This window comes from Balaenoptera borealis (genome assembly GCF_965194805.1).
Source record: "Balaenoptera borealis genome assembly, chromosome: 7".
NCBI classification, from domain to species: Eukaryota; Metazoa; Chordata; class Mammalia; order Artiodactyla; family Balaenopteridae; genus Balaenoptera; species Balaenoptera borealis.
In genome coordinates, this window is record NC_138864.1 from 6,539,503 (window position 1) to 6,567,468 (window position 27,966).

The 27,966-nt window shown below is 50.7% G+C and overlaps 1 protein-coding gene and 1 long non-coding RNA gene across 2 annotated transcripts in view; both read right to left on the reverse strand.

Moving 5' to 3' along the window:
* The window catches only part of GRB10 (growth factor receptor bound protein 10), a 171,141-nt gene extending 152,395 nt beyond the window's left edge, over positions 1-18,746 (reverse strand). Inside the window, exon 1 of the mRNA XM_082400525.1 lies at positions 18,692-18,746. The gene's annotated coding sequence lies outside the window, so the exon portion shown is untranslated. The remainder of the gene's footprint in view (positions 1-18,691) is intronic.
* An 82-nt stretch (positions 18,747-18,828) lies between these two features.
* Positions 18,829-27,966, reverse strand: part of LOC309632734 — a 34,521-nt gene continuing 25,383 nt past the window's right edge. The window contains exons 2-3 of the long non-coding RNA XR_014247039.1: positions 21,134-21,203; positions 18,829-18,841 (exon numbers count right to left, since the gene is read on the reverse strand). This is a non-coding gene — a long non-coding RNA (uncharacterized lncRNA). The remainder of the gene's footprint in view (positions 18,842-21,133; positions 21,204-27,966) is intronic.

The following is a 27,966-nucleotide window of genomic DNA, read 5'->3' on the forward strand; positions in this document are numbered from 1 at the left end:
TTGAGAGACTTGTTGGAAATATGCTATTTGAACTGTAGGATCCCACTTATACCTAGACTCTAACAAACACAACGAGCTAGTGACCATAAGAAAACAGAGCAGATTCAGGGAACAAACTAGTTGGTTACCAGTGGGGTCGGGGGGCAAGGCAGGGGTAGGGGATTAAGAGACACAAACTACTGGGTATACAATAAATAAGCTACAAGGATGCACTGAACCACACGGGGAATACAGCTAATACGTACCCTCAGCCAGGGCACTGGACTTCTGAGACACGTCCCCACCTCTGCAGCGGGAGCGCGCGGGCACGGGGGTCGTGCGTCGGGCACAGGACGGGATTGCTAAGCCGACGCTCAGAGGTCGTGCGTCGGGCACAGGACGGGATTGCTAAGCCGACACTCAGACGAGGTGGCATCACTGGACTTCTGAGACACGTCCCCACCTCTGCAGCGGGAGCGCGCGGGCACGGGGGTCGTGCGTCGGGCACAGGACGGGATTGCTAAGCCGACGCTCAGAGGTCGTGCGTCGGGCACAGGACGGGATTGCTAAGCCGACACTCAGACGAGGTGGCATCACTGGACTTCTGAGACACGTCCCCACCTCTGCAGCGGGAGCGCGCGGGCACGGAGGTCGTGCGTCGGGCACAGAACGGGATTGCTAAGCCGACACTCAGAGGTCGTGCGTCGGGCACAGGACGGGATTGCTAAGCCGACACTCAGACGAGGTGGCATCACTGGACTTCTGAGACACGTCCCCACCTCTGCAGCGGGAGCACGCGGGCACGGAGGTCGTGCGTCGGGCACAGGACGGGATTGCTAAGCCGACGCTCAGAGGTTGTGCGTCGGGCACAGGACGGGATTGCTAAGCCGACGTTCAGACGAGGTGGCGTCACTGGACGAAGTCCGGAGACCAGGGAGGGAGGACGGCCACAGAGGATGGGCAAGGCTGCACAGGGCAGACCTGGGCACAGCACTGGACACAGAATCACAGGGGACCGGCACGGACCCCACACACTGTCCTGCTCACGCCCACCTCTGCAGAAACGAGGAGGACACCCGCCCGCCTTGGGTAAATGTGTGCCTTGGACGAGGTGAAACCCACACGGGCGCAGTGAAACCGAGACGACTCTGACACCTGTGAGGGTGGCCATCCCAGTGTCGCAGATGAGGGCACAGGCTCTGAGATGCTGGGTGACCTGCCCAGGGCCACACAGTGACACAGGACCTCACGGACGGGGAACCACTGTGGGCCTGAGAGTCAGAGCAAAGGACGGATGGGGTGCCCCCCAACATTATGGGATCCTGCCCGTGCACGATCTGGGGACCTTGGAGGAGGGAGGATGAGGCAAGGAGAAAAGCCATTATAATTTAAAATGTGGATTACCCCCAACTATCTCTGTCTGACTTACTTCACTCAGTATGACAATCTCTAGGTCCATCCATGTTGCTGCAAATGGCATTATTTCATTCTTTTTAATGGCTGAGTAATATTCCATTGTATACAATATATACATATGTACCACATCTTCTTTATCCATTCCTCTGTCGATGGACATTCAGGTTGCTTCCATGTCCTGGCTATTGTAAATAGTGCTGCAATGAACACTGGGGTGCATGTATCCTTTCTGACCATGTTTTTCTCCAGATAAGTTTGGGATTGACATGTACACACTGCTGTATTTAAAATGAATAACCAACAAGGACCTACTGTATAGCACAGGGAACTCTGCTCAGTATTATGTAACAACCTAAATGGGAAAATAATTTGAAAAAGAATAGATACATGTATGTGTATAACTGAATCACTTTGCTGTACACCTGAAACTACCACAACATTGTTAATCAACTATACCCCAATATAAAACAAAAAGTTAAAAGAAATTTTTTTTAATTTTTAAAAATGTAGATAACTTACATACAGATCTAAACTTGGGGTCCTTTGAAAAGAACTTATCTTCTCTTATATATATATATATATTTTAATTCATTAAAGTTTTGTTTTCACTATTGACATCATCACTTATAATCCTTGATTCTCAAGGTTCATGAATCACTATAAATTACTGACTGCCTCTGGGTAACTTCCAAGGGACAGATCTTTGCATATTAAAATTATAAAACAAGAAACAGAAATTAAGAGACTAAATCAATTAAGTCAAAAAGGGGAAGGACTTCCCCGGCAGTCCAGTGGTTAGGACTCAGCGCTTTTCACTGCCGTGGCCCCAGGTTCAATCCCTGGTCGGGGAACTAAGATCCTGCAAGCCTCGCAGCGCAGCCAAAAAAGAAAAGGAGGGGGGATGACCAAGATACCACCCACATTGCCAGCCCACACCACCCACCGCCCCAGAAGCACAGTCTTCACGTGGGAATAAGTGACGTTAACACCAGTGGGAAACAGAACACTCAGATGTGTCCTTGCTGCCTACAAATCTGATTCCGTAATTTTTGAGAAAGTGGTTCAAACTTCATCAGAAAAACCCAGGATGCTCTATAAAACAGCCCTTGGTTTTAAATACTTTATAAAATATATACACTCCAAAATCCTTCCAATCAACACCTAAGAGGAAAGCACTGTCACTATAATAAAACACAGACCACTGACTAGAGACTTCTTTTCTCCTAAAGAAAACTTGAAAAAAAGCCCCAAGAGGTTATATCTAAATCACACTTCCCAGATTCTGGACTGAGGTCTCTCATTAAATTACAAAATACTGAAGATGGTGGCATCAGATCTTCTTAATTTCATTCTTTCAGTGAATCTCATAAAAGGCCTGAGCTTCCCTCTCTTCCCAGCCAGCCCCGAGCCCAGTGCTAGAGCTGGGAGAGCGTCAGGTGCCTTGAGGACGGACGTGGGCACCTGCACCCACACGCCCCATGGGAGCGAACGAGCGGTTGCACCGCAGAGCTGCCCATGACGGCAAAATGCTGGAAACAACCTCGTAGCCTAAAAACACCAAGCTGCTTGGATTACAAATACTGATGTGGCAAGAAAAAACAAGGTGCAGTAAAATGTTCTGCACTTAAAAGCTTTTGCACAGCAGAGGAAACTATAAACAAAACGAAAAGACAACCTACGGACTGGGAGAAAACATTTGTCAAAGATGAGACTTACAAGGGATTAATCTCCAAAATATACAAACAAGTCATACAGCTCAGTATCCAAAAAAACAACCCAATCAAAAAATGGGCAGAAGATCTAAAGAGGCATTTTTCCAAAGAAGACATACAGATGGCCAAAGGCTCATGAAAAGATGTTCAACATCACTCGTTATTAGAGAAATGCAAATCAAAACTACAATGAGATATCACCTCATACAGGTCAAAATGGCCATTACCAAAAAATCTACAAACGATAAATTCTGGAGAGGGTGTGGAGAAAAGGGAACCCTCCTGCACTTTTGGTGGGAATGTAAATTGATACAGCCACTATGGAGAACAGAATGCAGGTTCCTCAAAAAACTAAAAATAGAGCTACCATATGATCCATCAATACTACTTCTGGGCATTTATCTGGAGAAAACCATACTTCGGAAAGACACATGCACCCCAATGTTCACTGCAGCGCTATTCACAATAGCTGAAACATGGAAGCAACCTAAATGTCCATTGACAGATGAATGGATAAAGAAGATGTGGTACATATATACAATGGAATATTACTCAGCCATTAAAAAGAACGAAATAATGCCATTTGCAGCAACATGGATGGATCTAGAGATTGTCATACTGAGTAAAGTGAGTCAGACAGAGAAAGACAAACATCATATGATATCGCTTATATGCGGAATATGAAAAAAGGTACAAATGAACTTATTTACAAAACAGGAATAGATTCACAGATATAGAAAACAAACTTATGGTCATCAATGCGGAAGAGAGGCAGGGAGGGATAAATTAGGAGTTTGGGATGAAAAAGAATATATATATATATATATATATATATATATATATAACTGAATTACTCTGCTGTACACCTGAAACTAACACAACATTGTAAATCAACTATACTGCAATTAAAAATAAATAAATAAACAAACAAACAAACAAGATGGTTCCCTAGGCAGGTGCGCCAAGGTATCGGGGGTGACAGGGAGCAGAGAAGAGAAAACAGAGGGTCAGCACTCCTGCCACTGGGGTAGCAGAGACCTCTCAGGAGAGTACCGACAGCCAGCAGCAGGGCTGCCCTTGGGGGCAGGGGCTTACTTTCCCCCGCAAGACCCTTTGGACCGTAAAATGTTGCACTAAGTCCCTGAATCACCTACCCCCCAAAATAAGTGAGCTCGATCGCTGTATTTTAATTCTTAGAAGAACTGATGCAGCTCGAGCTTCTGAAACTTTGCCATGATTGTTAGTGAATCCAGCAAAGTATATCATTTTTTTTTTTGACTGTCATAGCATCAGATTCATATCAACTATAGGTCAGAAGAGCAAGCCTTGCTTCTGCTTGGTCTACAGAGCAGAAAGGAGCAGAGTTCAGGATCTGAAGTGCATTTCAGAGAGGGGCCTGGAATCCGGTCACAGAACACAAGGCCACCCCGAGTGACACTGGGGACACCAGATGTAACGCTGCCAACTGGCAGCGTGTCCTGTGTTGGGATGTTTCCGCCAGTTCTGACCAGCATAGATGCTGGACTTACTCTTAGATTTCATGGCCCTTTCAATACATCAATCTAACCCTACTCCCAAGCCCTGCCTTGTCCACCACCTTGACTATTTGGGGGCAAACAAATAATCTTATTTTTAAGTCTATTAATTCAGTGTTTCATCAATTCACACTTAGCAAAAAGCCCTGACACGTGAAGCCCTTCTAAGCTCTTGCCGGGGAGATGTCGTCTTGGCCCAGAAATGTCTTGGGGGAGCTCTCGGTCACAGCTCAGCCTGGAGACCCTAAGTGGTCCTCCCGTGGAATATCTATTTCTGAGCTGTATTCCCCCCTTCCAGAGTCCCCCACACGCCGATCCACCAAACCCAGGATTCACACATCCTAAGTCACTCTCCAGGGTGGAATTACTAGGTGTCCACTCTCGTTCCCGTGGGAGATGACACGGGTTCATCTAACAGTGACCATCAGGCCGGGGGGGCTGGAAAAGAGGAGATGCTCCAGGAGGCCACTGTGCATCCCTCCCCTGGGACCAGGGCTGGAGCTTCAAGTCATCTTCCGCCCACAGTGTCCGTGATGAATGCACAGTCAGGGCTGCAAACCTTCTCATGTTATTCTTGGCCAGTAGCACAAGGTGAAAGGTGACCAGGTTACACGACCACACAACTGCACAGTGACCGCCGTCTAGGTTAACTTAATGTCACGCTGCTAGGAGACCCTATAATTCCAGGGCTCTGACTGCCTAAGGCTGGATTTGGTAACAGCAGCCTTGGAATTTTAAGCTTCATGAAGATGTGCTCCTTTTTGTTGTCTTAAGGGTCCCAGGGCAGGGGATAAGATTGGGTTTATTATATCTAGTTTAGTTACAGGAAGTGTCCATAGCTTCAAAATAACCCAAATAAATTCACTTTAAATACATCAGTTTTAATTTAAAAATAAAGTCTTCAGGGGCTTTCCTGGTGGCACAGTTGTTAAGAATCTGCCTGCCAATGCAGGGGACACGGGTTCGAGCCCTGGTCCGGGAAGATCCCACATGCCGCGGAGCAACGAAGCCCGTGCGCCAAACCTACTGAGCCTGCGCTCTAGAGCCCGCAAGCCACAACTAGTGAGCCCACAAGCCACAACTACTGAAGCCCGCACACCTAGAGCCCGTGCTCCGCAACAAGAGAAGCCACCGCAATGAGAAGCCCGCACACCGCAACCAAGAGTAGCCCCCGCTCGCCGCAACTAGAGAAAAGCCCGCGCGCAGCAACGAAGACCCAACGCAGCCAAACATAAACAAACAAATAAATAAATAAAGTTATTTTTTAAAGAAAGGTCCACATCAAAAAAATCTTAAAAATAAAAAGAAACTCTTCCTGCCGATCAGAGGTGCTTCTGTGGGCTCTCCAGTCCCCGACAGCATCCTACACGAGTCGCGTTTTCCGGGCGAGCCCACTGCACCCCGCCAACCACCCCCAGCTTCTAGCTCCGCAGGGACGTGGCCTAAGTGTCCTCTCCCCGCCCTGCCCTCTGGGGAGAACCTGCCGCAGCTCCCACGGCCCAGAACCGTCCCCATACGGGTCCCGACCCGTCAACAGCTGCGTGACGCCCCAGTACACCTGCTCCTCCTGCAGGTTCCCACCCAGGTTAATGGGTCATTAAGTGCCCCCTCCCCCTCCTCCACTCAACGGACCTCTGCAGAGTCTGGTCCCTCCCTCCTTCTGCCCCGCTGGCCATTCTCAGTACCCCGGGATCACCCCGCAGGACCCTGATTCTTCGCTCTGGTCTCACACTAGAATCCCGGGAGACCTTTCCAAATCCTGCTCCAAGCCCCACACCCCAGTCCCTCTAACTTGCCTGCAGCCAGACCTGGGCACAGGTACTTTACTTAAAGAACTGTCCAGGTGACCTGTAAGGTGTGGTCAGAGTGAAAGGTGGTGGATTCAGCTGCAAACTCCCCACAGCCCGGAGATCTCCGGGTACCTGCCCTCGAGCTGCATCGGAGTGTTCTTAATCCAACGCCCTTAACTGGGAACACAGGTACTTTTTTATTCCAATCCGGCTGTAAACAACCTAAATGCCTGGCTCTAGGGACACGGGTGCAGGTCAGTATGTGTGCGTGTAAGTACACGGACCCCACATACGTGTGCACGTGTCACCGGGGTACCTGTGGGAGCTGATGTACGCAGGGTGGTGGCCACGAACAGGATACTGCTTGGAAGTTTCTACTCGGTGGGAAAACACCAAACTCCCACGGTTACCCTTTCTCTCCTGCAAACCAGTCCTCCTCCTTGCTCTCCCATATCCACCTGCCAGGCCTCTGCTCCTCAACGCGCTCTGCCCGGGCCAGGGAAACAGGTCAGCTCCCAGTCCCACCCACATCACCACATCTCCTGCCTCCTGGGACCCCAGGAGGCCACGTCCACTGCTGCCCTCCTCCCCCACCGGCCCCCCCACCCCAGTCTCCTCAGCGGGTGACTTCCCAACTCCAAGCCCTCTAAATAGCGGGGGTCCCAGCACCCACTGCTCAGACCTCCTCCTCCCTCCCTCCCTCCCTCCCTGGGCTCACCCATCTTCATCACCGTAAATCCATCGGAAGCCACGGGCGCTCTCGCCAGGCCTTCACTGACAACTCTCCCTGAATCCTATGGCCACACACACAACTGCCCTGCCCCCCACCACTCAGCTGTGCCCCGGCCTGTCAAACCCAAGTGTCCAAAGTCAAAGTCCTGGCCCTCCTGCAGTCACCACTTCTGCGTCCCAGCAGAAACGCCTCCGCCTGCTTGCTCGGCCAGACTGTGGACCAAAGGTGGACTTCCTCCACAAACCCCTCCAGCGGATCCAGACTCCAACCGCTTCCCCCCGACTGCGTCTGGTCCAAGCACACCATTCTGCTGCCGGGCTTCTCGGCACGCTTCCAGGGACCCGCATTCCTCTCAGAGTTAGAGTAATGTCCTCAAAATAGGCTCTGCATCCCCACCAGCCTCTGCTGGGATGAAGTGGGAGGGGAGGAGGAGGACTGACCAGAGGACCACAGAGGAGGTCAGACCAGGTCTGAAAAGTATGCCATCCCACTTCTACTCAAGAGAACAGCTCTGCCGGATCAAAGCCTCAAAGAAGTACAGAAGGAAAAGAAAACCACTTGGCTTCACATAAAACCCACTGATTCCACCGTGAGGTCTTTTCACAGCAAAGGGACACGGGCGGCGGGCATGCTCCCTTGTTAAGAGCAAGGACGACTGGGCAGAGTCAGGGCCGGTGCAGACTCGTGCCCACTGCCCGTGACCCGGAGGAGACTCCGGTCCCGCTCGCCGTGGTGCCACCCCGAGTGACTGACCGCTGACACGGGGTGGGGCTGTCACCACCACTGCCCTGCGCTTCAAATCCACGTGAAAGACCGGATCACTCACTGCTTCCTTAAACCATTTCCAGCTATTTTAAAACGCAGCCTATATTTACCCCAGGTGAAGTCTTCCCAGTTTAGATACAAACTGGCCCCAAATGTTAGAGGAAAATTTATCCGAAGGGTTTAATCTGCAAGAGATGAGCTAAATGTATGTACCCAACTTACGGAAAACAGGACCCAGGAGAGGTCCTCTGGCCTCTGTGTGCAGATGTGAATAACCTGCTACCTTGGGGGGGTGGGGGGGTAGGGCAGAAGCAGACCCCCATTGATAACAAACACATTGCCCTCCCCATCCTCGGAGGTCCCAGGGAGCTGGGTAATTAACGAAGTCCCGGGCAGGCAGGTGGGCGGGTGGCAGGTGCAGCTGCCTGGAGCAGCACAGAGTCTGGGGGACGGGGGGGTGCACAACCAGGACGGGACACCTGAGGGGTCCAGGAAGCCTGCCCAGGCTCACTCAGCAGGACGGACACCCGGGCACAGGCCTCACAGGGAGATGGGGACACACCTGACGTCACATGCTTCCCGGCACCTGAGCCCTGCGCGCCCCAGGCAGCGGTGCGACACTGGACAGACAGTACACACCGACCTGTACATCATCCCACGAGGGCGCGATGGACGCGAATAAGGACTGCGGTGTACAGGGAAGGTTGCCCGGTGGGTGTGAGGGTTGAGCTTGGGAAAGGGGAGGAAATTAGGGAGAGGCAGACACAGGCTGCGGACGGAGCACCGACACCCAGGCCGGTCCAGGGAAAACACACCGGCATCCATTCCAGCCACAGGCGCTGAGGTCGAACAATTCTGCTTTCATGGACAAGGCAAAAGGGGAACAGCTGCTGGGGCATTTCTTGCAAAAACATCCTGCAAAATCACAACTTCTGCTTTAGGAAGTAGTGCTAAATTAAAATACATATTTGAAAAACCTCTTGTTTTCTCCCTCAAAATGGGTTGAATGGGTTCACACTCTACAATCTAGATGAAGCTAAAAATTCTTCAAACTCCAAAGTTCTAGATACTTACAAACATATTAATCTATTTTGTGTGAAATTTGGCTTTGGATTACAAAATCCTTTATTGTATAATTACAAAATGGAATTTTAAATTGTTTTGTTTCAAAACAAACAAAAAAAGATTTGTATCTATTCTGGCCACGCCACGCCCACATTATCAGAGTCACTAAAAATAGGCACAAGGAGTTTTTCTTCTGGAGTTTGCATAATTCGCAGGATCTGTCATTTTCAAGGCAATATTTTCCTCCATTGGTTCTAAGAACTGCAATAACTAAGAAAGTAATACTCTCCTGATGAAGTCACCCAAATCCATCATGTACCCTCTGGACCTCACACACCAACTCGTGTGTCTAGGGAGTAATTCGTCAAAATAACCCTCAACGGTACAATGAAACGGCACCTTTGAAACGTTCCCTCTTCCCTCCTCCATCCCGTCTTCGGGCCACAGTGCTGTTATTTCTGAAAGCATGAAACGCCTTTAAATGGAGCTCTTTTATCCGTTTGTACTTGTCACAGACCTCATTGCATGTTATGACATTCCTCCGTCTTCCTTTAATTGAGACTCTAACTTGAAATAAACCAATCCTCCTTTCAACTAAGCATGGACCGTAAACGCCTGTGGATCCCGGGACTTGTGACTAATATTGCCACCTGGCCGCCCCCACTCGCAGGAAGAAAAAAAGGAAAAACTACCCGGGAGCCCGGTGGCAGCTCTCCAGGGGGGACGCTCCCTAGAAGAAGCCCCTCTGCCACCCCGGGAGCCAAGCTCCCCCAGCAGGTACCAGAGCAGAAAGCCCATCGCAAAGCTTCAAAGATGACCTTGAGCAACATCTTGGGAAATGTGTCTCTGACCATTCATACGTCAAACCTATTTGGAAAGCTGAATGCACTACCATCGTTGGATAAGGACCAAAGACCAAACACAGGAGGTTTCCTTGCTGTATCTCTTCTCGTTTCTACCTGAGCAGGTGCACACATGAAGGTTCCCACTGTCATTCTTCTTCAAGCCTCCATCGCCGGGCAGCCCTGTTCAGCAGAAGCTTCCATGGTTACAAACAGGTCGAGACATTGAGACATCGAGCAGTGCTAGGGTATGCTAGCCTTAATTCCAAATAACCAACCGCAGGCAGAGATACCCAGGTAGTTCTCAGGCTTAGGGTCTGCCCACTCCCCAACATGTGAAGCCAAGTCAAGCCCACTGTCAAGGCCAGAAGGGCTAAGCTTTCATATCACAAAGAACCACGAGTCCCCAGTCTCATGTTGCTGGCTGCTTTCCTAGGAGGACAAAGACAGCAGACACCCGAGACGATGGATCTCTCCAGGCCGCAGATTCTGCCTGCACGGGCCTCCGCGTCCCGTCCCGTGACATCTTGCTGCTGATGGGGACGGGCCCTCCCAGACCACAGTCTGGGCTATCTGAGAAGAAAGCTAAAATAAGTTCTCTGTGCTCCCAGGAATCATCTCTAACCATCTGAAACATGAGTAAAGTCAACAAAATAAGGGTAGATTCAGGGCATCCACAGTGCTTTGGCCCCTAACACTGTTACAGTCAGACCCAGAGAGAATTGAGAGGTGGAGGTCCACACTCGTCTAGAGCTGTAAGGTGGGGGACCTCTCTGTCCTGGTGCCTCGTCACTGCCTCAGCTGGCCTTGGACATCGTCTTCCTGACCAGTCCTACCCCTGCTCTCTCCCAGACCAGAACGCAGATGACCTAGCCGGCAGACCCACAGCCATGCCCCAAACCAGACACCCCAGACTTCGGCAGGAGGAGATGAGGTCCAGAAGGGAGGATGGAAGGAGGGCGGGGCATTCCTACGAGCTTAGAAAGAAGGACCCACGCAGTAAAGAATGCAGCTGTATCGAAACCGCAAAAACCTGGAAACAGTGCAAATGTCTACTGACAGGTGGGCGGATAAACCCATTGTGATGGAGTCACACAAAGGAACACTACTCAGCAATGAAAAGGAACAAGTTCTTGCTACAACACAGATGCTTCAACACAGATGCATCTCAAAATAACGATGCTGAGTGAGAGAGGCCAGACAAAGTAAATCAGTCGCCCTTATGTAACATTCTAGAAAATGCAAACTCATCTATTGTATCAGTTTTGGGTTACAGATAAATTTTAGCAATATGGGATCAGTGAACAGTGGGGATGGGCTGTATCTAGTTTATTGGTGCCTTGGTGTCCTCCTCTATAAAATGGGTAGAGTTTATACCCACTGCAAAGGCTGTTGTGAAGATCCCACGAGTGAATCCACAGAACCACTAGCAAGAGCCCCTGACACACGTGTGCACAATGCATTTTATTACTGCCGCTGTCCTTTGTGTCACCGTTATCTGGTCTCTGCCCCTCCTCTCTCCATAGAGCACATGCTCTGCATGGCTATCTACTGCCTGCAGCTCCCACTATCTGTGGACAGTGCAAGGACCACGCCAGGCATGACTCCACCACGTCCTGTGACATCAGGGGCGTCCCAGAGAGGTTGAACCTGAGCTGAGAACACTGGGTTTAGATCCCTATTACTTATCCCAATAACACACCAACTGCTTTTTGCCTGTAGCGCACTTTGTCCAAATTTAACTTTGACATTGATTGTCACTGCTTAAAAGCACGAAGCTTCAAATAGAAATAATGCCTGTTCCCTTACACTTAAATACTCAAAGAGCCAGCATTCTCAGCAATTTATCAATACTTAATATTTTAGAGGACAAGTTGTCTTGAGAAACTCTTGCCTTGTAGATATACTGGTCATCACCAAAATAAGGGCACCGAGATTTCCTGAGTGGCAATCAGATCTTCTCCCAACTCTAATGAACGGAAACAATGGCAAGAAACAGCTTCTGGTTTTGAGTCGGGGAACAATGGCAGAGATGAATTTGCAACTCGAAAAGAAATGGGAGCCTTATTAGTTATCAGCCGTTAAATGATTGTTGAGTCATAGTCTTTCTAGTTTGAGGCCTGAAGATTAAAAACTGCCCACTTTACAAACACTGGGCTTCCAACAGGTATGGCAGAATTCTGACATTTAGCTTCATCTTTCAGCTGAACCTCCCAAGGAGCCAACGATTCATCTCTGACCCTCCTCCTGAAACTCAACCACTGTGTGGGGATAAGAGATTCTGAAGAGGAAACCTTGAAAGCCAAAGTGGGGAGATGCAGTCCCAGAAAGGATGGACACAGCACTTCTACCAGCAGACGAAGTCTGCAAGGGGCAGAGAGAACAGCAGCCTGGGGGCCTCAGGACACGAGGAAGAGCCCAGCGGTAAGGGCCTGGGCTTCTTTCTCACGCCCAGGACAGCACATGGCAGGAGTCTCCAGCCAGGAACCACCCACAGGCTCAGTCAACAAAAGCGCCAAGACAAAACTCTAATTCAAAAAGATACATCCACCCCTATGTTCATAGCAGCACTATTTACAATAGCCAAGACGTGGAAACAACCTAAATGTCCATTGACAGGTGAATGGATAAAGAAGATGTGGTACATATATACAACGGAATATTACTCAGCCATAAAAAAGAATGAAATAATGCCATTTGCGGCAACGTGGATGGACCTAGGGATTATCATACTAAGTGAAGTAAGTCAGAAAAAGACAAATATCATATGATATCGCTTGTATGTGGAATCTAAAATATGACACAAGTGAACTTATCCACGAAACAGAAACACACCCACAGACACAGAGAACAGAATTGTGGTTGCCAAGAGGGAGAGGGGGTGGGGGAAGGAAGGACTGGAAGTCTGGGATTAGCAGATGCAAACTATTACATATAGGACGGATAAACAACAAGGTCCTAGTGTATAACACAGGGAACTCTATTCAATATCCTGTAATAAACCATAATGGAGGGCTTCCCTGGTGGCACAGTGGTTAAGAATCCACCTGCCAATGCAGGCGACACGGGTTCAAGTCCTGGTCCGGGAAGATCCCACAGGCCGCGGAGCAACTAAGCCCATGCGCCACAATTACTGAGCCTGCACTAGATCTAGAGCCCGCGAGCCACAACTACTGAGCCCACGCGCCTAGAGCCTGTGCTCCGCAACAAGAGAAGCCACCGCAATGAGAAGCCCGTGCACCGCCACGAAGAGTAGCCCCTGCTCGCCGCAACTAGAGAAAGCCCGCGCGCAGCAACGAAGACCCAATGCAGCCAAAAATAAACGAATACATTAATTATTTATTTTTTAAAAACCATAATGGAAAAGAGTATGAAAAAGAATACATTTGTATGTATATTTTTTTAAAAAAGAAAAGCTCCAAGAACGTCTGCTCCCACCCAACAGAACCAGAACCTTTTCAATGATACCCACGATACTCCAACCACAGGCCAAAGGAGAAGGGCTCCCACCCACCCCCGTTTCAGCAGGACAGGCAGGAGGCAACTGCCCCCCCCCCGCCCTGGCTTGGAGGAAGCAGGCGGCCACACTCAGATCCTCTGTGTGATGCCAGCCGGCCGGGTAGGGGCTGGTCTTCTACCTCCCACCTGGAGGAAGCAGACACCCAGCTCCCCTGCAGGGGCAGTGCCAGCTTTGCCTCCAGCCCCGCCCACGTCAGGAGGGGAACAGGAGGTGAGAGGAGGGGTCAACTGGCATCTCTTCCCCCTCCCCCATCTTCCGGGCCAGCAGGGTCCGGTGGGAACTGCGTTCCCCACCCGCAGTGAGGAGGCTGAACACCTGCACCTGCTCTCGGGGGCCCAGGGGCGCGGGGCTCTGGGAAGGTGTCAGTGGGGCTAAGGGGCAGCTGGACTCACACCCATGAGTGGTGAGGGGTGGGGTCACCAGGGGGCATCCAGGGCCCTGAGGCAGCAGACGTCCACCCTGCAAGGCCCGTGTCTGCACATCAACAGGGACACTCCCCGCCGAGAAGAGTACACAGGATCCAGCCACCCGGCGTAAACCCAGGATGCCCGGGACACGAGTGAAACCCACCTGTCGTACCAAGAACAAGGACAGCTGCAACTCACATGAGAAAAGACAGTCGAGAGACGCAGCCCTGGGAGGACCTCAGAGCAGCTGTCATAAACGTGCTTCCACGAGAGTCACAAACACTCTCGAAGAAAAAGCAAGCTGAAGAGCTACATCGCCACGTGACTCCAAAGCAGGGAGAAACCGATTATTTCTCTTCCTTCAACCTTAGTGACTTTTAGATTCCTTCCATCAGAGAATCATGTGCTAAGATAAGACCCCAACATATCTGGACCCAACAGAGCAAATCAGACATTTATTGAGATCCTGCCACGTGCGAGGTCGCACTGGCTGAGCAGGGTCACGGAGACGCCCCACGAGCCTTGCTCTCTGGTCCAAACCAGCGATGGGGAGAGGCACAGGCAACATCACCAGCCCAGGGCAAGAGGGCTTAAATACCCAAAATGAGACAGAAATAAAACAATATGGGTGCTCCAAAGAACGCGAGGGTGCCCTCAGCACGGTGTAGATAGCAGACACACAGTGAACAGGGGGAGATGAGGGAGGGGAAACAGAGAAGCAGAAATAGAACTGTCAGGGGAGCGTATTGATCCAGAGGCCAAAACACAAGAGGACGCCGAGAACGGAAGGAGAGAAAGCACGACGCCAAAGTGCACGAGAGTCTCTTAAAGATCTGTTCGTGGTGAGCTGACGCGAGGACCGCAACAGCGGTATGGCACACCGTGATTTTCTGTCCTTGAAAAGAGGATGGCAGAGGCCATTCCATTTTTAGTTAGATTCTGAGAATGCTTTGGTTTAAACGATACTGTAAATGGGAAGGAACGATTGATCAATGCACCTGGGCAGAGAAATGGTTTCTACCCTTGGCCAAACCCTGTCTTGCTAAATCAGTTAAAGTAACTGCAACAATAACTAGCCCTCCTCTGACTGCATCTCAAGGGCAACAGGGCCACCGAGAGTGGCGCCCTCCTCTTGTCCACATGGCTGGGGGCAGGACCACCTCTGCTGGCCATGGCGGGAGGGCGCTCACCAGAGGCTGGGCCCTTGGCGGGGGCCGCTGCAGGGACGCCAAGCTTGGAGATGCAATGCTCTGACCCAAGTCAAACCCTAAAAGTTCTCCAGTGAGAACAAAACAAGCAACCAAAACATGGGGCCAGAGGACGGCGAAGCCGGGGTCCCGGGGGGCCGCAGCCCTGAGGGAAATACTCAGAAGCCTCTTTGGGACCAGGGGTGGGAAAACGGAAATCGGACGACAGAGGTCATTTCTACCTTCATCTCTCTCCCCACCATGACCCCAAATCAAGCGGGCCTCTTGACATGCTGTGAATCCTGCTGCCATCCGATCCCCCTCCCCACTTCACCGCCCCCGGATCCGTGATTCCCATGGTGGGCTCACCTACGTCCAGGCGCTGGGTGCCCTGGCCGGACACTGCGTAACAAGCCTGTGGTGACAATAACCACTTCTCTAATTAGCCTGCAAATGGTCCCTCTTGGACCCTCTTATTTTGCGATGCAGCATCTTTCTGACACTCCAGGGGACCAGGTTCCACCCAACTCACAGATCCAACAGAATGTGACTTTTGTTTTGTTTTTTTTTTTAACGAATTTATTTATTTTTATTTATTTTATTTTTGGCTGTGTTGGGTCTTCGTTGCTGCGCGCGGCTTTCTCTAGTTGTGGAGAGCAGGGGCTACGCTTCGTTGCGGTGCGCAGGCTTCTCATTGCGGTGGCTTCTCTTGTTGCGGAGCATGGGCTCTAGGCGCGCGGGCTTCAGTAGTTGAGGCACGCGGGCTTCAGTAGTTGTGGCACGCAGGCTTAGCTGCTCCGCGGCATGTGGGATCTTCCAAGACCAGGGTTCGAACCTGTGTTCCCTGTATTGGCAGGCGGATTCGTAACCACTGCGCCACCAGGGAAGCCCCCAGAACATGAGTTCTTAATGGAGTCTTCCTACTAAGGTGTGTTCCGTGTCTGCAGACCAAGGTGTCCCCAGCACCTAGACAGACCTGGTACCAACCACATGAGTGCTCACGAGGCACTTACAGAATGAGTAGAAAAAAGTCAGGGAAGTGAGAACAAATCTACTAATGGTTTCAGTCAAACACATTATTTAATGTGCTCAGGTAAGCAGAGTCTAACTTTGGTCCAATGCATTCCCTTTACTGCAGGGGCTCATCAAGGATGCAAGGGGGCCCCACCCTGCCCCCTAGAGGCTGGCACTGCCTTGGAGGAGATGCACATTCCGGACGGCCAGAGGCAACGGCCTGAGCGTGGGGCCCACCCCGCCCCCCAACTCTCTGCCTGGCCAGGTCTAAGAGTGCAGTGTGCAGCCCCAGAATAATACAAACTGGCTTTAAAAAGCTGAAGACTTTCTCATCCCTGGGGAAGCCCATCACGAGAGCTGTCACAGGGACACAGGGAAGAAACGGGCACAGTCATGCGGGGAGAGAGTCCAGGTCAAGGAAGGGCTCTGGGGCTGAAAAGGTTTTGGAAATCCACTCCCCACCCCAGGGCAATCTTTGGGGCCACCCTTTAGTCACTACACCTGTCGATCCCTCTGGGGACAGGGGCGGCCATAGACGCAGCTCCCCACCCTCGGGGGTCAGCGAGAGGCGCCCCGCGCGATGCCTTCCACACCAGCAGACCCCACTGCTTAACCTGCGTGGATAATTAGATTTCAAGCCCCAAACAGGATTAACTGTGAAACGAGGCTTCACTTCAATGCTGTGTCCATGCCGAGAGGTACCTGGCCAGGCCGTCAGAACCCACAGGCTCACGTCTTTGCACGTGACTGATCTGACCAGAAGAAGGACAGGAGGTGTAGGCTGGTCAGGTGCTCCAGGAAGTGGGGTCTCAGGCTGCTCAGGGGTGTTTCTTGCCTTTTTCAGACGTGTCTCTCTGACACTGTGAAGGCTCGGCAGAAACAAACCCAGTCCCCACCCTCCAGGCATCTCAGGACCACTCAGAGGGGCTCAGGGTCACAGATGAAGGGGAAGCAGCACAAAGGAGCAGAGAGCCGGCGCGAGAGCATCAGCCAGACCCCGTGCCACCATGCAGTACACGCAGAGACAAGACAAAGCCCCCAGTGCCAGCACCTGCGCCCTGGGCCTCGGACACCAAAGAGGTGGCGCCGTCATCAGCCACGAAGCGCGTGTGTTCACTATAATTCTTTCTCCTGGGAGACAGGGCGCTTCTGTGACCTTTGTTCACCTCTGCTGGGAGAAGAGGGTAAAGCCACCTGTTTCACAAAAAGCAGCCTGTCTGAAGGCACAAGCTGTTCACCACAAGGGCCATGAAAGTTCGAGAAAGTTCGAGAAGCCTCACTGACTAAGAATGTCACACCCCAGGAAAAAAATCAACTGTCCTGACCACCATCTGGAGAGAAACACGAAAAGTTCACATGTGCACTTTCTGAACTTGGAACAGGTTATGTACAATGTTATTCAGCCTCTAAGATAAGGCTGACTCTCAGGAAGCATCTGCTGAATGAACCCAGTTAACACAAAGGATTAAAAACCCTTCTTTTCTGCTCTGTGGACAGTAAAGGAAACCCCGAGGGGAGTAAAAGGTCAGCAAGGAGGCAACAGAAAGGAAGAGGTGGAGAAATGAGATGCGAAAGGGAGAGGGAGACAAGATAGACAGAGCCACAGCCTTTACACCAGCACCGCGGGCCCCAATTCCCCAGCCCCGTCAGCCTCTTGGTCTGCAGTTCCCCTCTGTTAGGGGGTAAATTCAAACAGCACCATGTTAAAGCCCTAACATCCAGGACCTCAGAATGTGACTATGCTTGAAGACAGGATCTTTAAAGATGTAATTAAGGTAAAATGAGGTCTTCACAGGGGCCCTGATCCCATATATGACTGGTGTCCTTATAAGAAGAGGACACAGAAACACATCATGTGAGGACACAGGGAGAAGACGACACCCAGGATAGAGAACTCAGAAGAAACCAGCCCTGCCCACACCTGGAGTTTGGACTTCTGGCCTCCAGGATTGTGAGCCAGAATGTGGTATTTGTTACAGCAGCCGAGCTGACTGATACACTCTCCAGTACCTGCCATGCTCCCTGGACCAAGGCTCCCGCAGGCATCTTTGCTGGAAGACCATTCCAGCCTCAGTTCTCTAACTACCATCTCAGACCCACCAATAGCAACATAAGAATCCAGCCCCCGGCCGGCTGGGATGAGAGAGTAGGTCCACCCCCAGAGCGGCCACCTCAGGAAGCAGTGGGGCAGGAGGGGCCAGCACCTGCCCTAGACCTTCATGATGTATGTGCCCCCAGTTGCAGTGCTAAAAGTTGGCAGACCCCCAAACACAGGGTTGGAAAACAGTCTGAGTACGGCCCTCCACCCCGGTTCTGTTCTGGCCCAGCTCTAAAACTACCAGCTGCCAATTCTTGAGGGCTCATCTCAGAATAACCTAGGAGCAGACCACCACCCACGTTATGGAAAGCAAGGGGGCTGGAGTGGGTGAGCGGCAGGGAGAGGGGTCTGCAGGGCCTGGACCAACCCCCTCGAGATCTCCCTCCCACACCCACCTCAGCTCAAAGATGGGAAAGCGGGGAAGCCACAGAGCAGGTGGAGGCTCCCTGCAGAAACCCTGAAAGGAAGCGCCTAGCGAGACGCCTCTGCCTGCATTTACTGATGCAGTAAGATGCACCTACTAATGAAGTAAGATGCATTTACTGATGCAATAAGATGCATTTACCGATCTCCCCTTAATCAACAGTGAACAGACCTGTCCCCTGCAAAGAAACCAAACAGAGCTTACCTGTCAGGGGTTTTCTGGGGCTCTGGGTGTCTGGTGGCCGCCTGGCTGGACCGAGAGGACCCAGGTGAGAAGCGGCGGCCGGTCACGGTCACGGGGCCGTCGCCCCCCGCAGCCCCCTCCTCGGGCTCAGCATGGTGCCCAACTCCAAAGCTGAAAAGGCAAAGAGGCCGTCACTAAACGCGCTGAACTTACACAAATGTGAATTGTATGCCTTGCACCCAGGAATACAAGTTTTAAAACAGACCTCCAGAAATTGTTTTTTTTCAAGGAGACCGTCTAAAAGACAGACTCTTTGCAAGAAGTCCACAAGAAGCAGGTTTCTAGATGCCCCGTCAACTGACTGCAGGGACAAATGCCCACAGACACCAGAAGAGCCACGCGAAGCCACTGGTCCCAGGTCACTGCCCTCGAGCTTCCCCTCCCACCACCACCCCCGCCCCCCCGAAGCAGGCGGGTAAGGAACGGGCAGGCCTCCACCCTCTTGCAAGGCCAAGTTTACCTGTCAGGCATGCTTGGGGCCCAGATCACAGCCCACGTCCTTCCCAGGTCCTCCCAGGCTGCAGCCCTCACACCACCCCACAGGGACCGTTCTCATCTCAGATCAGGTTCTGGCCCACGGTTCTGGAAGGCTCTGCACGTGGCCCCTGCATGTTCCAAGGGAGGGAGTTCGAATCCTGTCTATTTCCTTCGATCCAAGGATCCAACTGCTATTTCTGGGGGCCGAGGCACTGTTCTAGGGGTGGAGGAGACGGTGGGGACCAAGACGAAAGCTCGCCCTGCTGCAGGGGAGTGTCTGCTCACCTAGGCACCGCCACAGGGCAGCGGGGAGACAGCCCGCCACCCGGAGGATTTTAGCGCACAGCCCCGGAACACCGCTGAACCTCCCTAAGTCCAAATGAAACGCACTCACTCGAGGACTTAGCAGGGAGATCGGCACAGAGCAGAGGCTCCGTGGACGGGAGTCCTGAGCACCGCTGTGCCTGTGCATCTGAGATGGTCACTGCTTGTGACATGGTGCCCTTGGGTGGAGAACACATCACTCAGGGAAGTTAAACTAACTTACCCTGATCATTCAACAAGTGGAAGCAAAACCTGCCCTGCCTCCGACCTGACATGGAAGACGTCACGGGTCCAGAACGTAGAAAACCACTGCAGAAGGTCCTGCTGGGCACACCGGCTAAGAATCAGGCGTGGGAGCCAGAGAGCCTGGGCCGCCTCCTGACCTCACCCCGTCTCAGCAGGTGACCTGTGGGTGGATCACCCAACTCCCTAAGCCTCAGGGTCCCCGGCTACAAAATCGCCACCAAGATAGTATCTCCCTCCAGGGCTTTTATGAGGATGAAGTGAGGGCATGCATGTAAAGACTTAGGATCCAACACACAGTAAATGTGAGACAACTGCTAGTTACCATGACTAGGACGTGTCAAACGAGGCTCCCACTGTCAGCTGCTAAACACGTCAGCTACCTGCAGGCTGTAAAGCCTGCTGCTGTCTACAGGTGATGCTGACCTTTTAGGATCAAAAGGGGAGACACCTGACACAAGATTATTTGACTGCTCAAAGCTGAATATCACCTGTACAAGCAAAGGCATTGAATGAAAGGTCCTCCAAGAATTTGTAAGTCTGGAAAGTGTTATAATGTTTATGTCAGGTGGAACATCTCTAAATTCGAGTAGCTAAGTTGACCACAAGTTTTACAAAAAAAAAAAAAAAAGGCGCATGGTCACACAGGCGTGAGGGTCTTTGAACGACAACGGGCTGGCGTGTCGGCAAGGTTACCAGGTCACATAACGACAGTGTGTCATATGCCTGTCATCACCTCTAACCATCACATTCTGAGGGGTCTCCCTCGTCTCCAGACAACTAACCTTTGCCTACAGGCCCATCCAAATACCCCAGGACCACCTCCAAATGCATCTTTCATGCCTACGCCTTCCAACTGACAACATACGTTTGGGAGGTTTACTTTTTATAACGGGCAAAATAAGTTAATCTACAATTAAAGAAAAATGACATATAGTTGCCTGTCAAGCTGCTCACCACTTCAACCATTTTTGTCTGTTTTTAAGAAAGTGGATGTTGCGCTTTACAGCAGACAAAAAAAAAGACAACATGATTCTTGAACCTGATGAACTGAAAAGAGTTACTAAGATACAGCACCTCCTCAGGAACAAACCTCTAGGGGCTGTTTCCATGGCCCCATCAGGCACCCACAGGCGGGACCTCCACCTCCCACACCCTCCGCCAAGCACAGCCCCAAAGGCGTCCTGCGGGGACCTGGCCGGCTGCACCCACACCCACAGAAGTGATGGAACTCTCTGGGCGCTGATTGCTGGTCAGGCAAAACAGCGCTTCTCACGCAGTTTCACAGGCAGACACGACTTAAACTTGAAATCTTAAAGAATATAGGAACTTGGGCAAAAAAGAAATGTCTTAACTTACTTTGAAAATATTTCAGGAACAAAGGACCTCTTGATGTCTGTTGAGTGGCTCTGATATCTTCCAGAAATTCCTGAGTTAATATAAAGTTTTCCTTCTGTCTAGCTTTCTCACACTAAATATTTAGAGTCATAACAGTGACTATTTAGACACTCAACAAATCCCAAGTTTCATGATGAGGCTATTCGGCCTGTTTGGAACGAAGTCTGGGGCCTCTCAAAAGGGGACAGAATACCTTTCATCAAAAAATTTAAATTCAGTATTTTACTGATCTCACAGGCCACTCTGTTTTCACAGAGTAAGAAGGCGCTTATGAAGACAAACTGAGAAATACACGAATGAAAGGGAATCGAAGTTTTATAAGTAATTATAAAGTTTCAGAATGCCGTTGCCAGACCCTGTGGTCAGCCTAGAGGAGAATCGCAGTTAAAGCTGAGGATCTTCACTATTGCTCACTGCTGTCAGGTGCACCGAGACGGGACCTGCGTCCCAGCGATGCCACAGCTGCTTCCCGGGCAGAGATGACAGAACGTGAGGATGAAGGAGGCTGGCCAACACAAGGAAGTTAAAACACAGGGACGTTCCCACCCAAGTGCCGACATCGTGCTTTCAAACCACAGACACACAGGAAAGGTCTGGCAACAGCTCAGCAGTGACACCCTGGCCCCAGCCAGGAAGGCATCTCCCGCGGTAGCCTGTCCACCAGCAGACCCTTGGGGCTCCACAGGTGGAGAGCGTGGCCCGGGACGGGGCACTCAGGTCTCAGGAAGAGCTTCCCAACTGGACGCCACCACGAAAACCGACAAAACTTACCCAGAACATATGAATGGGCCCAGACCCCACCTGGTGCTCAAGTCCAGGGTCAAGCAGAACCAAGGGGACTACCAGTCCTCACCATGGGGCTTCCAGGGGACGCCAAGCAAGCCCGAAGATGGGTTACCCAGAGGAAGCCTGTCCAAGGCCACACAGGACGGAAATGCAGCTAGATGAAGGGACTGCCTCCCTGGAAAAGGGAGGACACTTCTCCCCAAAACTAGCCCAGAGTCACAGGGCAGTGAGGGGCAAGACACACACACACACACACACACACACACACACACACACAGTAACTGACCAGATGACAGACGGAAAATACCCACTCTCCATAACTGACATGTATACATGCATGCAGTAGTTCAGTCCTTCGACCAGCCCTATAACATAAACTAAAGAATATCACCACCCCTCCGTGAGAGAAATAAAAGGCCTGGGTGAATGGAAACATACTAAGTTCCTAAACGGGAAGATAAAAAGCATCACAAAGATTTTGATTCTCTTCAAAGTAATTAATTTAAAAAATAAAATTAATTTTGTCAATGAAAGGCAGTATCCATCTGAAGTCATGAAAACTGACAACATAAAATAATAAATGGTAAGACGGCCCATTACAGAGCATTAAGGGAGAATATTGCTCCCATCCCAGAGAAAGACACTGTAAAGCACAAGTAATTAAAACAGCGCAGTGCTGGGATTTCTATGCTAGCATCTATCACAAAGGGCTGGGCTTACAGATATGAGTGTTACAATTGCATTAGAGCAGCACATGCTATCCTAACCGGAGACTGAGTCCGAATCACCGGGCTTCCACAACTGGCACACACAGGACCCGTGGGACTGGAATCCCTGGGCACCCCCTGCTCCCTGACTCCTCTGACGAGGTCACCCAAGATGAAGGTAACACCGTGATGACTGCAGAGATGGCCATGACCCTTGACCAACCACCTCGTATACATCAGATACCTCACCAAATGCCCTACGACCTCCCATGTCAGAGGTTCCCAAAGATTAGGAGTAAATGCATGTGAGGCACATAATGAGACACACATAAATGAGTGGTTCTTAACTAGGAATAACTAAATATTGTCAATTCTTTAAGGCAGAATTATCACCCCATTGGACGGATGGAGAAACCAAGCCCAGGAGACAACATAGTACCCGCCTAGGTCACACGGAAGAGCCGAGATTTGGATCCACAGATGTTTGAATCCACCCCACCTGCTTTATTATCTTGTTGATAAAATATCATTTGTGTGATAAGAAAAGAGAATAGACACCTTTTGCACTTATTTGTAAGGCTGTTCTTCATTTTTGTGTTTTCCAGTTCCATTGTTCGGAGCAGAGTTGGTTTTTTTTTTCTTTTAGAGAAAAAAACAGCCAAAAGGAAGAGCCTGAAATTCAAAGCACAGAGGAAAACTGGAGGGGGTGGGCGTAGGGGGTGGAGGGGATACCCTGCTTGCAGGTGACTAAGATTTCAGTGACGAGCCGTAAAACAAGGAGCCCTTTTAACCTGATAACAGGCACCTACCAGGCACCTCCTGCGGGCACGTGGCCAACACGAGGAAGAGGCACCAACACCCTCCCCATTAAATTAGGGCAGGAAGCCCACGGTCACAGTATTAGCCACAACTGTTTTGAGGTTCTAGACAATACAGTGAGATAAGGAACAGAAGTGTGGTGTAAACGTTGACTAGAAAAAGATAATAAGCCTGGCATTATTTACAGACAAAATGTTGGACAACTGGCTGGAAAATGTTAGCGCTCCCATGAGCACCTAATAAGGTGGCGATGCCAGAGCCCACACATCCACAGCTCTTCTGGACGAGGCTCCAAGACGATGAGAACTTCTAACGGGAGAAGAGTGTCATCCACAGACGCAACAGAAGCCACCTACTTAAGAAATATGTACCATCCGGAGAAAGTCACGGTCCGAAAGGATACACGCATCCCAATGCTCACTGCAGGGCTGTTTACAATAGCCAAGACGTGGAAGCCACCTAAGTGTCCATCGACAGAGGAATGGATAAAGAAGATGTGGTACATATATACAATGGAATATTACTCAGCCATAAAAAATAATGAAATAATGCCATTTGCAGCAACATGGATGGACCCAGAGATTAACCTACTAAGTAAGTCAGAGAGAGAAAGACAAATATCATATATCACTTACATGCGGAATCTTAAAAAAAATGATACAAATGAACTTACAGAACAGAAACAGAGGGGCTTCCCTGGTGGCTTAGCGGTTAAGAATCCGCCTGCCAATGCAGGGGACACGGGTTCGAGCCCTGGTCTGGGAAGATCCCACATGCCGCGGAGCAACTAGGCCCATGAGCCACAAACTACTGAGCCTGCGCTCTAGAGCCCAAGCTCACTGCAACTAGAGAAAGCCTGCGTGCAGCAACAAAGACCCAACGCAGCCTAAAGTAAATAAAATAAATAAATTAAAACAAAAAAAAATAAAAAAAATAAAAACAGAAACAGAGAACGAACTCATGGTTATGGGGTCGGGGTGGGGGAAGGATAGGGGGGGATATACTGGGAGTTTAGGACTGACATGTGCACGCTGCTATATTTAAAATGGATAACCAACAAAGCCCTACTGTAGAGCACAGGGAACTCTGCTCAATACTCTGTAACAATCTAAAATGGGAGAACAACTTGAAAAAGAATAGATACATATATGTATAACTGAGTCACTTTGCTGTACACCTGAAACTAACACAACATCGTTAATCAACTAGACTCCAATATAAAATAAAAATTAAAAAAAAAAAGAAAAGAAATACATACCAGACCCTTGGAAGAAAGCAAAAGGTTGAGTGAGGAACCTGAGAGACACCTGCAGGACATGAAGGTAGAAATGCACCACTTTTCTGGGGAGGGAAGCCCACTCCCCCGCCAGTGAATAGCAGACCAGGACCGCCCCCCCACAATGAACACCCCAGTTGGCCGGGGGCCCCGCCCACTGACACACAGGCAGCAGCAGACACAGGTCCAGAGCCCAGGAAGGAGTCTGGATGAGGCGAATGACAACATAAGAACAAGAACTACGATCGTTCACACTCAACAAGACACAGTGGAGCCCTCACCTGCCACCAATCCTGATGGATTAATGGCAAACATGATAAAACAGCCCAAGAGGAAATCTGGAAGAATAATGTTACAAAACCTGGGTGAGGAAGAGCTTTTAAGCCAGATTCTTCACCGCGAGGCCAGGAAGGAGAAATCAGCTCCTTTACAGCAGAAGACCCTCTGTGCAAAGTCCAAAGACGCGCAAAAAGCCTCAGGAGAAACTACTATCAACGCAGGCAGCAACCTGCACTCAGTAAATCTCTCGTTTATTAAAATAACATAGGATGAGCAGCCCAACGTAAGAACAGGGAGAGGACAGAAGCAAACAATTCGCCAAATACACACGTGAAACACTCAACTTCACAAGTAACCATGGAAACATAAATTATAATAGCCACAAATGAGCCACAAATTTTGATGCATCTGATTGCTGAAAAATTTAAAAACTGGGATGATCCCCAAGAGTTGGGGATGGCCTGGGAGCAGGGAGGCTCTCCTGAGTCGTAGGTGGGGTTCCCTGAACAGGCTCTGGGGGGACAACGGGGCAGCATCCCCTAAGCTTCAGTCTTAGGAGCGGGAATCCCACTTCTCGTAACTGATCCTCACCCACACGTGTGCGACGGGAGAGCTGGAAACAACCCAGACACCCCTGCTCAATACCACCCCCTGCAGCTCCCAGCAACGGCTCCCATCAGGCACGCACGCAGAACCTGGGGTGCCTCCGGCTTTCCTTCCTCTCACACCTCCCGCCCGTGCAGCCCACCAGGCCACTTAATTTTGGCAGGAGAAGCATCTGAAATCCATCCACTGCCTTCCAACACCAGGCCACCACTCCCATCTCACCTGGACCCGGCTCCCAGCACCCGCTGAATCTTCACCCCCTCTCAAGCCAGCAGTGGGCTTCACACACACCCCAACGCCCACCGACAGCCGCCAGCCCAGACCCGGGGGCCCTGCGTCCCCTTCAGGCTCCCAGGGAGCGCTGACCCAAGATCCACCCTGCCCACCGGCCTCCCCCAGGTCCTGCCGCTCCCCTCCTTGTGGCCCTTGCATGTTCTGTGTCCTCTGTCAGGGGTGACCCCACCTTTCTTCCTCCTCCCCTTGAAACTGAGTCCCAATAAAACCAAATTCCCCCACCAAGTTTTTGATTAACCCCTCTATCCAAAACGTTATTCCCTTTCTTGGTGTGTACCTGTTCCCCTCAAGATTGAGGAGTTACAAAGACAAGGGGGGACTCAAACCAAGCAGGACCCTTCGGGGACCTCCCGGGTACAAAAGCCCCTCTATGTCCCCGTTCCTTGTTTGTAGAAAAAGACTTTAGTCTCCTAGGGCTTCCCTGAGTTCCAAAGAGCAGACTCAAGCAATTACTAATTAGGGAAGGGAGGAGATACAGAAACAAAGGAAAAGCCGGCCAGCGAGAAAAGTAATGACAATAGTTTATCAATAAAACTGAGTCCTAGCTCCTTCTCAAGGGATAAACGTTAACAATCTGATGCATATCTTTGAGTTGTTCTGCAGAAACTAAGACCCCCCCCCCACCCCCCAGGCAGAGGATGGTGACTACATGCTGAGCAAAAGCGAAGACCCCAGACTGGCTGGAACCAGAAGGCTGGTGCTGAAGATTCCTGTCACCTCACCACCAACCAATCAGAAGCTGCAACCCTCACCCCGAATGCGACCCTTGAAAACCCCTTCCCTGAAAGCCATCCAGGAGTTTGGGTCTTTTGAGTGCGAGCTGCCCATTCTCCTTACTTGGTGCCTGCAATATAAACGCTGTCCTTTCCTTCACCACAACCCACTGTCTGTTGATGGGCTTTGCTGCACTCAGGCGAGCGGGCCTGAGTTCAGTTTGGTAACACCCTCCCCACATCCTCTCCACCCCGTCCCAGCCCTGGGACCCCGCCGGTCCTGCAAACACACCCAGGGGTGCTGGGACTGCTTTCCTGCTACTGACACTGTGTCTGTGTCCCCACCAAGGAGACACTCTGCAGCCGGGGACCACATCTGTCCTGGACACTGTAACATCCTCAGCTCTCGGCAAAGGCCAAGGGTTCAAAGCTTTGTTGAGCACATGAAAACACACCCCAGTGGGAGCCTGGTGACAGTCTTCCAGGGCAGGGATTCTCTGGGCTGGTAGGCGAACCCCATGAAGTGAGGGCCTGGCTCAGCCCCAGGGAGCAGCCTGCCTCCTCCAAGGCCTCAACTTCTCAACCCTGTGATGAGAATGAAACAGTCCCAAGGTCACTAGAGGACTGAATGCAACTCCTACAAGTGCTCCTCACAAGGCAGAGGCAGCACTTGACAAAGGGTGACGAGTAGATGGAGGAGGGAAAGGGCTAAGGGCTAAGGCAATGCTCACGTAAAAAGGAGGAGAGTAACAAACATGCATGGGCCTGTCCAGGAATTTGACAGAAAAAGACCCAGAAGAATCCTGAACAATTCTGACCAGCGGGAGGCCGCCAGGATGAACAGAGAGCGAGAGAAACTCTACTCTACTCTGCAGACTTCTGGGTTGGAGTTTTCACAATAAGGAATGAGAATTCCTTATGTAGAATTAACATTTATCTTTCTAGGAAGAACTGTAGTCAAGGTTCAGACCAGTGGTCCTGCCTGCTTCTCCTCGCTCCCTGCCCCACACCCTGGCTCTCCTAGCGGTCTCCCTCCCTCTGCTCTGGCAGCCGATTCTCCCGCCCATTCTAGGAATTCCAGAGAATTCCTGCCCTCTCCCTCCAACAATGAGGCCATTAAGTGCTTCCGGGAGGTCACATGAATAGATCTCATGGGTCCTTTGTACATGCTGTTTCTAGAAATGCAAAGTATTTGCCTCTATTTTCTTTTCTTTTTCTTTCTTTTGCACTTTCTTTCTTCCCTGAGAGGTTAAAAAAAAAAACAGGATAACAAGGAAAGTAAGTGTAGACGCTATAGCTCATGGAGAAAGCACT